The sequence below is a fragment of the Theobroma cacao genome, chromosome 2 (assembly GCF_053813885.1).
Source record: "Theobroma cacao isolate CCN51 chromosome 2, ASM5381388v1, whole genome shotgun sequence".
NCBI lineage: Eukaryota > Viridiplantae > Streptophyta > Magnoliopsida > Malvales > Malvaceae > Theobroma > Theobroma cacao.
The window spans coordinates 23,395,227-23,404,612 of record NC_142640.1 but is presented as its reverse complement, the minus strand read 5'-3'; positions in this window follow the sequence as shown (position 1 = coordinate 23,404,612).

The following is a 9,386-nucleotide window of genomic DNA, read 5'->3' as shown; positions in this document are numbered from 1 at the left end:
CCATTTATTGTCGCTCATGCCTTCAAAAGCCTTATTACTCGCTTTCAATGGTTTTATAATGTCATTATCGATTTCAAGTTGAATTTTTTTACATTTTTTGTTAAAACAGATTAAAATTGAATGCTTGCCTTGGGTAAAATGAAGCAAAAACCCTCTATTGACAAGAACAGTCCATTTATTGTCCCTCATGCCTTCAAAAGCCTTATTACTCGCTTTCAACGGTTTTATAATCTCATTATCGATTTCAAGTTGAATTTTTTTACATTTTTTGTTAAAACATATTATAGTTGAATGCTTGCCTTGGATAAAATGAAGCCAAAACCCTCTATTGACAAGAACAGTCCATTTCTTGTCGCTCATGCCTTTAAAAGCCTTATTACTCGCTTTAAATGGTTTTGTAATCTCATTATTGATTTCAAGTTGAAATTTTTATATTTTTGGTTAAAACAGATTATAATTGAATGCTTACCTTGGGAAACGTGAAGCTAAAACTCTCTATTGATTAGAAAAGTCCATTTATTGTCGCTCAAGCCTTCAAAAGCCTTATTACTTACTTTAAATGGCTTTATAATCACATTATTGATTTTAAGTAGAAAGTTTTTACATTGTTGGTTAAAACAAATTATAATTGATTATCTACCTCGGGAAACATTAAGCTAAAACTCTCTATTAATAGAAAAAATCCATTTATTGTCGCTCATGCCTTCAAAAGCCTTATTACTCGCTTTAAATGGTTTTATAATCTCATTATCGATTTTAAGTTGAATTTTTTTATATTTTTTGTTAAAACAAATTATAATTGAATGCTTACCTTGGGAAACGTGAAGCTAAAACCCTCAATTGATAAGAAAAGTCCATTTATTGTCGCTCATGCCTTCAAAAGCCTTATTACTCGCTTTCAATGGTTTTATAATCTCATTATCGATTTCAAGTTGAATATTTTTATATTTTTTGTTAAAACAGATTATAATTGAATGCTTGCCTTGGGTAACATGAAGCTAAAACCCTCTATTGACAAGAAAACTCCATTTACTGTCGCTCATGCCTTCGAAAGCCTTATTACTCGCTTTAAATGGTTTTATAATCTCATTATTGATTTTAAGTTGAATTTTTTTACATTTTTTCTTAAAACAGAATATAATTGAATGTTTACCTCAGGAAACGTTAAGCTAAAACCCTCTATTAATAGGAAAAGTCCATTTCTTGTCGCTCATGCCTTCAAAAGCCTTATTACACGCTTTAAATGGTTTCCTAATCTCATTATTGATTTTAAGTTGAATTTGTTTTCATTTCTTTTAAAACTGATTATAATTGAATGTTTACCTCGAGAAATGTGGGGCTAAAGCCCTCATTTGACATAAAAAGAGCATTAATAGTCACTCATGCCTTCAAAATCCTTATTACTCGCTTTCAATGGTTTTATAGTCTCATTATTGATTTCAAGTTGAATTTTTTTACATTTTTAGCTGAAACAGATTAGAATTGAATGTTTACCTCGGGAAACGTTAAGCTAAAACCCTCTATTAACAGGAAAAGTCCATTTGTTGTCGCTCATGCCTTCATAAGCCTTTTTACTCGCTTTCAATGGTTTTATAATCTCATTATCGATTTTAAGTTGAATTTTTTTTACATTTTTTGTTAAAACAGATTAAAATTGACTGCTTGCCTTGGGTAAAATCAAGCTAAAACCCTCTATTGACAAGAACAGTCCATTTATTGTCCCTCATGCCTTCAAAAGCCTTATTACTTGCTTTCAATGGTTTTATAATCTCATTATCGATTTCAAGTTGAATTTTTTTACATTTTTTGTTAAAACATAATATAGTTGAATGCTTGCCTTGGGTAAAATGAAGCCAAAACCCTCTATTGACAAGAACAATCCATTTATTGTCGCTCATGCCTTTAAAAGCCTTATTACTCGCTTTAAACGGTTTTGTAATCTCATTATTGATTTCAAGTTGAATTTTTTACATTTTTTGTTAAAAAAGATTATAATTGAATGTTTACCTTGGGAAATGTGGAGCTAAAGCCCTAATTTGGTATAAAAAGAGCATTTATAGTCACTCATGCCTTCAAAATCCTTATTACTCGCTTTCAATGGTTTTGTAGTCTTATTATTGATTTCAAGTTGAATATTTTTACATTTTTAGTTGAAACAGATTAAAATTGAATGTTTACCTTGGGAAACGTGAAGCTAAAACTCTCTATTGACAAGAAAACTCCATTTACTGTCGTTCATGCCTTCGAAAGCCTTATTACTCGTTTTAAATGGTTTTTTAATCTCATTATTGATTTTAAGTTGAATTTTTTTACATTTTTTCTTAAAACAGAATATAATTGAATGTTTACCTCGGGAAACATTAAGCTAAAACCTTCTATTAATAGGAAAAGTCCATTTCCTGTCGCTCATGCCTTCAAAAGCCTTATTACACGCTTTAAATGGTTTCCTAATCTCATTATTGATTTTAAGTTGAATTTGTTTTCATTTCTTTTAAAACTGATTATAATTGAATGTTTACCTCGAGAAATGTGGGGCTAAAGCCCTCATTTGACATAAAAAGAGCATTTATAGTCACTCATGCCTTCAAAATCCTTATTACTCGCTTTGAATGGTTTTATAGCGTCATTTTTGATTTCAAGTTGAATTTTTTTACATTTTTAGCTGAAACAGATTAGAATTGAATGTCTACCTCGGGAAACGTTAAGCTAAAACCCTCTACTAACAGGAAAAGTCTATTTATTGTCGCTCATGCCTTCAAAAGCCTTATTACTCGCTTTCAATGGTTTTATAATCTCATTATCGATTTCAAGTTGAATTTTTTTACATTTTTTGTTAAAACAAAATAAAATTGAATGCTTGCCTTGGGTAAAATGAAGCTAAAACCCTCTATTGACAAGAACAGTCCATTTATTGTCCCTCATGCCTTCAAAAGCCTTATTACTCGCTTTCAATGGTTTTATAATCTCATTATCGATTTCAAGTTGAATTTTTTTACATTTTTTGTTAAAACAAATTAAAATTGAATGCTTGCCTTGGGTAAAATGAAGCTAAAACCCTCTATTGACAAGAACAGTCCATTTATTGTCCCTCATGCCTTTAAAATCCTTATTACTTGCTTTCAATGGTTTTATAGTCTTATTATTGATTTCAAGTTGAATTTTTTTTCATTTTTAGTTGAAACAGATTAAAATTGAATGTTTACCTCAGGAAACGTTAAGCTAAAACCCTCTATTAACAGGAAAAGTCCACTTATTATCGCTCATGCCCTCAAAAGACTTATTACTCGCTTTAAGTGGTTTTATAATCTTATTATCGATTTCAAGTTGAATTTTTCTACATTTTTTGTTAAAACATATTATAATTGAATGCTTATCTTGGGAAACGTGAATCTAAAACCCTCTATTGACAAGAAAAGTCCATTTACTGTCACCCATGCCTACAAAAGCCTTATTACTCGCTTTAAATGGTTTTATAATCTCATTATTGATTTTAAGTTGAATTTTTTTACATTTTTATTTAAAACAGATTATAATTGAAAGTTTACCTCGGGAAACTTAAGCTAAAATCCTCTATTAATAGGAAAAGTCCATTTATTGTCGCTCATGCCTTCAAAAGCCTTGTTACTCGCATTAAATGGTTTTATAATCTCATTATCGATTTCAAGTTGAATTTTTTTACATTTTTTATTAAAACAGATTATAATTGAATGCTTGCCTTAGGTAACATGAAGCTAAAACCCTCTATTGACAAGAAAAGCCTATTTACTGTCGCTCATGCCTTCAAAACCCTTATTACTCGCTTTAAATGGTTTTATAATCTCATTATTGATTTTAAGTTGAATTTTTTTACATTTTTATTTAAAACAGATTATAATTGAAAGTTTACCTCGGGAAACGTTAAGCTAAAACCCTATATTAATAGGAAACGTCCATTTATTGTCGCTCATGCGTTCAAAAGCATTATTACTCGCATTAAATGGTTTTATAATCTCATTATCGATTTCAAGTTGAATTCTTTTACATTTTTTGTTAAAACAGATTATAATTGAATGCTTGCCGTAGGTAACATGAAGCTAAAACCCTCTATTGACAAGAAAAGTCTATTTACTGTCGCTCATGCCTTCAAAAGCTTTATTACTCGCTTTAAATGGTTTTATAATCTCATTATTGATTTAAGTTGAATTTTTTTACATTTTTATTTAAAACAGATTACGATTGAATATTTACCTCGGGAAACGTTAAGCTAAAACCCTCTATTAATAGAAAAAGTCCATTTATTATCGCTCATACCTTCAAAAGCCTTATTACTCGTATTAAATGGTTTTATAATCTCATTATTGATTTCAAGTTGAATTTTTTTACATTTTTTATTAAAACAGATAATAATTGAATGCTTGCCTTGGGTAACATGAACCTAAAACCCTCTATTGACAAGAAAAGTCAATTTATTGTCGCTCATGCCTTCAAAAGCCATATTACTCGCTTTAAATGGTTTTATAATCTTATTATTGATTTTAAGTTTAATTTTTTTACATTTTTTCTTAAAACATAATATAATTGAATGTTTACCTCGGGAAACGTTAAGCTAAAACCATCTATTAATAAGAAAAGTCCATTTATTGTCGCTCATGCCTTCAAAAGCCTTATTACCCGCTTTAAATGGTTTCCTAATCTCAATATTGATTTTAAGTTGAATTTGTTTTCATTTCTTTTTAAACTGATTATAATTGAATTTTTACCTCAGGAAACGTGGGGCTAAAGCCTTCATTTGACAAAAAAAAACATTTATAGTCACTCATACCTTCAAAATCCTTATTACTCGCTTTCAAGGGTTTTTGAGTCTCATTATTGATTTCAAGTTGAATTTTTTCACATTTTTAGTTGAAATAGATTAAAATTGAATGTTTACCTCGGGAAACGTTAAGCTAAAACCCTCTATTAACAGGAAAAGTCTATTTATTGTCACTCATACCTTCAAAAGCCTTATTACTCGCTTTAAATGGTTTTGTAATCTCATTATGGATTTCAAGTTGAATTTTTTACATTTTTTGTTAAAACAGACTATAATTGAATGCTTACCTTGAGAAACATGAAGCTAAAACCCTCTATTGACAAGAAAAGTGCATTTACTATCGTTCATGCCTTCAAAAGCCTTATTACTCGCTTTAAATGGTTTTATAATCTCATTATTGATTTAAGTTGAATTTTTTTACATTTTTATTTAAAATAGATTATAATTGAATGTTTGCCTTGGGAAACGTTAAGATAAAACCCTCTATTAATAGGAAAGTCTATTTATTATCGCTCATGCCTTCAAAAGCTTTATTACTCGTATTAAATGGTTTTATAATCTCATTATCAATTTCAAGTTGAATTTTGTTATATTTTTTATTAAAACAAATTATAATTGAATGCTTGCCTTGGGTAACATGAACCTAAAGCCCTCTATTGACAAGAAAAGTCAATTTATTGTCGCTCATGCCTTCAAAAGCCTTATTACTCGCTTTAAATGGTTTTATAATCTTATTATTGATTTTAAGTTTAATTGTTTTACATTTTTTCTTAAAACAGAGTATAATTTAATGTTTACCTCGAGAAATGTTAAGCTAAAACCATCTATTAATAAGAAAAGTCCATTTATTGTCGCTCATGCCTTCAAAAGCCTTATTACCCGCTTTAAATGGTTTTCTAATCTCATTATTGATTTTAAGTTGAATTTGTTTTCATTTCTTTTTAAACTGATTATAATTGAATGTTTACCTCGGGAAACGTAGGGCTAAAGCCTTCATTTGACATAAAAAAAACATTTATAGTCACTCATACCTTCAAAATCTTTATTACTCGCTTTCAAGGGTTTTTGAGTCTCATTATTGATTTCAAGTTGACTTTTTTCACATGTTTAGTTGAAATATATTAAAATTGAATGTTTACCTCGGGAAATGTTAAGCTAAAACCCTCTATTAATAAGAAAAGTCCATTTATTGTTACTCATGCCTTCAAAAGCCTTATTACACACTTTAAATGGTTTCCTAATCTGATTATTGATTTTAAGTTAAATGATTTTACATTTTTTTAAAACTGATTATAATTGAATGTTTACCTTGGGAAACGTGGGGTCAAAGCCCTAATTTTGGATAAAAAGAGCATTTATAGTCACTTATGCCTTCAAAATCCTTATTACTCGCTTTCAAAGGTTTTATAGTCTCATTACTGATTTCAAGTTGAATTTTTTTACATTTTTGGTTTAAACAGATTGAAATTGAATGTTTACCTCAGGAAACATTAAGCTAAAACCCTCTATTAACAGGAAAAGTCCATTTATTGTCGCTCATGCCTTCAAAAGCCTTATTACTCGCTTTCAATGGTTTTATAATCTCATTATCGATTTCAAGTTGAATTGTTTTACATTTTTTGTTAGAACAGAATATAATTGAATGCTTATCTTGGGAAACATGAAGCTAAAACCCTCTATTGAGAAGAAAAGTCCATTTACTGCCACTCATGTCTACAAAAGCCTTATTACTCGCTTTAAATGGTTTTATAATCTCATTATTGAATTCAAGTTGAATTTTTTACATTTTGTGTTAAAACAGATTATAATTGAATACTTGCCTTGGGTAACATGAAGCTAAAACCCTCTATTGACAAGAAAAGTCCATTTACTATCGCTCATGCCTTCAAAAGCCTTATTAATCGCTTTAAATGGTTTTATAATCTCATTATTGATTTAAGTTGAATTTTTTTACATTTTTATTTAAAACAGATTATAATTGAATGTTTACCTCGGGAAACGTTAAGCTAAAACCTTCTATTAATAGGAAAAGTCCATTTATTATCGCTCATGCCTTCAAAAGCCTTATTACTCGTATTACATGATTTTATAATCTCATTATCGATTTCAAGTTGAATTTTTTTATATTTTTTATTAAAACAGATTATAATTGAATGCTTGCGTTGGGTAACATGAAGCTAAAACCCTCTATTAACAAGAAAAGTCTATTTATTGTCGCTCATGCCTTCAAAAGCCTTATTACACGCTTTAAATGGTTTCCTAATCTGATTATTGATTTTAAGTTGAATGATTTTACATTATTTTAAAACTGATTATAATTGAATGTTTACCTTGGGAAACATGGGGCTAAAGCCCTAATTTGGTATAAAAAGAGCATTTATAGTTACTCATGTCTTCAAAATCCTTATTACTCACTTTCAATGGTTTTATAGTCTTATTATTGATTTCAAGTTGAATTGTTTTACATTTTTAGTTGAAACAGATTAAAATTGAATGTTTACCTCAGGAAACGTTAAGCTAAAACCCTCTATTAATAGGAAAAGTTCATTTATTGTCGCTCATGCCTTCAAAAGAATTATTACTCGCTTTAAGTGGTTTTATAATCTTATTATCGATTTCAAGTATAATTTTTCTACATTTTTTGTTAAAACAGATTATAATTGAATGCTTATCTTGGGAAACGTGAAGCTAAAACCCTCTATTGACAAGAAAAGTCCATTTACTGTCACCCATGCCTACAAAAGCCTTATTACTCGCTTTAAATGGTTTTATAATCTCATTATTGATTTTAAGTTGAATTTTTTTACATTTTTATTTAAAACAGATTGTAATTGAAAGTTTACCTCGGGAAACGTTAAGCTAAAATCCTCTATTAATAGGAAAAGTCAATTTATTGTCGCTCATGCCTTAAAAAAGCCTTGTTACACGCATTAAATGGTTTTATAATCTGATTATAGATTTCAAGTTGAATTTTTTTTACATTTTTTGTTAAAACAGATTATAATTGAATGCTTGCCTTAGGTAACATGAAGCTAAAACCCTCTATTGACAAGAAAAGCCTATTTACGGTCGCTCATGCCTTCAAAAGCCTTATTACTCGCTTTAAATGGTTTTATAATCTCATTATTGATTTTAAGTTGAATTGTTTTACATTTTTATTTAAAACAGATTATAATTGAAAGTTTACCTCGGGAAACGTTAAGCTAAAACCCTCTATTAATAGGAAAAGTCCATTTATTGTCGCTCATGCGTTCAAAAGCATTATTACTCGCATTAAATGGTTTTATAATCTCATTATCGATTTCAAGTTGAATTGTTTTACATTTTTTGTTAAAACAGATTATAATTGAATGCTTGCCTTGGGTAACATGAAGCTAAAAGCCTCTATTGACAAGAAAAGTCCATTTATTGTCGCTCATGCCTTCAAAAGCTTTATTACTCGCATTAAATGGTTTTATAATCTCATTATTGATTTAAGTTGAATTTTTTTACATTTTTATTTAAAACAGATTATGATTGAATATTTACCTCAGGAAACGTTAAGCTAAAACCCTCTATTAATAGGAAAGTACATTTATTATCGCTCATGCCTTCAAAAGCCTTATTACCCATATTAAAAGGTTTTATAATCTCATTATCGATTTCAAGTTGAATGTTTTTATATTTTTTATTAAAACAGATTATAATTGAATGCTTGCCTTGGGTAACATGAACCTAAAACTTTCTATTGACAAGAAAAGTCAATTTATTGTCGCTCATGCCTTCAAAAGCCTTATTACTCGCTTTAAATGGTTTTATAATCTCATTATTGATTTTAAGTTTAATTTTTTTACATTTTTTCTTAAAACAAAATATAATTAAATGTTTACCTCGGGAAACGTTAAGCTAAAACCATCTATTAATAAGAAAAGTCCATTTATTGTCGCTCATGCCTTCAAAAGCCTTATTAACCGCTTTAAATGGTTTCCTAATCTCATTATTGATTTTAAGTTGAATTTGTTTTCATTTCTTTTTAAACTGATTATAGTTGAATGTTTACCTCGGGAAACATGGGGCTAAAGCCTTCATTTGACATCAAAAAAGCATTTATAGTCACTCATGCCTTCAAAATCCTTATTACTCGCTTTCAATGGTTTTTGAGTCTCATTATTGATTTCAAGTTGAATTTTTTTACATTTTTAGTTGAAATAGATTAAAATTGAATGTTTACCTCGGGAAACGTTAAGTTAAAACCCTCTATTAACAGCAAAAGTCCATTTATTGTCACTCATACCTTCAAAAGCCTTATTACTCGCTTTAAATGGTTTTGTAATCTCATTATGGATTTCAAGTTGAATTTTTTACATTTTCTGTTAAAACAGATTATAATTGAATGTTTACCTTGAGAAACATGAAGCTAAAACCCTCTATTGACAAGAAAAGTCCATTTACTATCGCTCATGCCTTCAAAAGCCTTATTACTCGCTTTAAATGGTTTTATAATCTCATTATTGATTTAAGTTGAATTTTTTTACATTTTTATTTAAAACAGATTATAATTGAATGTTTCCCTCGGGAAACGTTAAAATAAAACCCTCTTTTAATAGGAAAGTAC